The sequence below is a fragment of the Montipora foliosa genome, chromosome 2 (genome assembly GCF_036669935.1).
Source record: "Montipora foliosa isolate CH-2021 chromosome 2, ASM3666993v2, whole genome shotgun sequence".
Classification (NCBI taxonomy): Eukaryota; Metazoa; Cnidaria; class Anthozoa; order Scleractinia; family Acroporidae; genus Montipora; species Montipora foliosa.
In genome coordinates, this window is record NC_090870.1 from 45350314 (window position 1) to 45352813 (window position 2500).

A 2500-nucleotide genomic window follows, 5' to 3' on the forward strand; every position below is an offset into this window, starting at 1 on the left:
TGTAAAGTAGAAACAGTTATCTACACTGTCTACAATGGGAACAACTATCTACACTGTCTACAATGGGAACAGCTATCTACACTGTCTACAGTAGGAACACCTATCTACACTGTCTACAGTAGGAACAGCTATCTACACTGTCTACAGTAGGAACAGCTATCTACACTGTCTACAGTAGCAACAGCTATCTACACTGTCTACAATAGGAACAGCTATCTACAGTGTCTACAGTAGGAACAGTTATCTACACTGTGTAAAGTAGAAACAGTTATCTACACTGTCTACAATAGGAACAGCTATCTACACCGTCTACAATGGGAACAACTATCTACACTGTCTACAATGGGAACAGCTATCTACACTGTCTACAGTAGGAACACCTATCTACACTGTCTACAGTAGGAACAGCTATCTACACTGTCTACAGTAGGAACAGTTATCTACACTGTCTACAGTAGGAACAGTTATCTACACTGTCTATAATGGGAACAGCTATCTACACTGTCTACAGTAGGAACAGCTATCTACACTGTCTACAGTAGGAACAGTTATCTACGCTGTCTACAATGGGAACAGCTATCTACACCGTCTACAGTAGGAACAGCTATCTACACTGTCTTAGATAGCTGTTTCTATGTAGACAGTTCAGTTTAGTGTACATGAGGAGTAGCTGACACTTTCTTTTAACGCATTGGCATATATTCGTGATAGCGTATCATGAAATTACGACGTTTTCTCCGAACCGCCATCTTGAAAACGGAGTAGACCCTGGGAACGAGGTTGTGTCGCTGTCGCCTATGTCACTAGTTAGCGATCAGATTGCCAGGCTACTAAGGCATGTTCAGATAGGCCACTTCGGAAAATACCATAATACTCTTTGTTTGTCCCCCCAAATTTTGCATAAGCATTGTTTTTGTTTTCTCTTGGGACAATTGTAAGTCCCAGGAGAAACTGGAAAGAATGCTTATCCAAAATTTGGGGTGACAAGCAAAGAGCTAGTATTATGGTATTTTCCGAAGTGGCCTATTCGCTGTAACACTTGGAATCGATTAGTTATGAGGGCCCTTTACGGACAAAATATCGAATGTGCCTTAATATATCAATGTTATGTTGCATACATGAATGTTATGTGCAATAACCTATAAGCAAAGATGTCCCACAAAAATAAAAGATGCCCAATACAACTAAAGGATTTTTGATAAAACTAGAAGATGTTCGATATAACCAAAGGATGATCAATGTAAAAGAGGAGGAAGCGGAAATGATTTTGCAAAACGAAAGTCTCATTTATACGTTACGTATCCAGGCCCCTCGAAATTTATTTATTTATTAATTTATTTATTAGACTTTCAACAAGGTTGAGGAAAGGCTAAACAGGTGTGAAAACCACCTATAGCTAAGCCCTCCAAGATAAAATTAAAAGAAAAAAAATGTAAATATAACTAAGGAAAAGAAACATCAAGATAAATATAAATATAAGTAGTACAAAACAAACTAAATTATATCAATGATGAAAATTTAGGTCTACAGTTAGCGCAGCGGCATTTAGTTATCCAGGAACAAGTATTAAAACTAATAAACTGATCATTAAATAGGGATAGATAAGGACTCTTAAGAAGTCGTTTGAAAGTAGATAAGGAAGAGCACTGACGTAGCTCAATTGATAAGTTATTCCATAAAGGAACAATACGATTGAAATAAGAATTAGCAAAAGTTTCTGTTTTAAAAGAAGGTAAATTGTATAACGGCCCTTTGCTAGCTCTTCTTGTACGCCTTATTGGACAGTATACAGAACAGAAATCAGAGAGGTCAAGGGAATAAAACCCTTGTCTGCACTTGAACAAGAAAGAAAGATCAAGCATTTCTCGTCGCAAGGAGAGAGGCATGAGACCACAGGCACTTAGTCTATCCTTATAATCAATATCAGATCGAAGAATAAACCTAGTAGCCCTACGTTGGACACCTTCGATCTTCATTAAATTCTCCTTGCGATGAGATGACCAGACAGGGACACCAACTTGCAGTTTGCTACGCACCATAGTTAAATACAATAATTTCTTAGCCTGTACCGGAGCTTTAAACCCACATGTGCGTTTGATATAAGCTAATGAGCGATTAGCTTTCTTAGCAATGGAGTCAACATGAACTTTCCAAATAAGGTCACTTGCCACCATGGATCCAAGATCCCGATAAACATTAACAGGATTAATCAAGTTATCTCCCATATAATAAGGATAGCTATGTGGATGTAGGGACCTAGCTATACGAAGAATTTTGCATTTCTATTTCATAAATACAAAATGGCGTCTGCTGACGCTGCATGCACGATTTGGCTTCTAGACCCAGAAAGGTTTTTCATGGAATTAACTGCAATAACTACGAAAGTGGCGGTGGCCTAATGGTTAGCGCGCTGGACTCCGGATCGAGCAGTCCGGGTTCGAGCCTTGACCGGGTCGTTGTGTTGTGTTTTTGGGCAAGACACTTTACTCTCACAGACCGG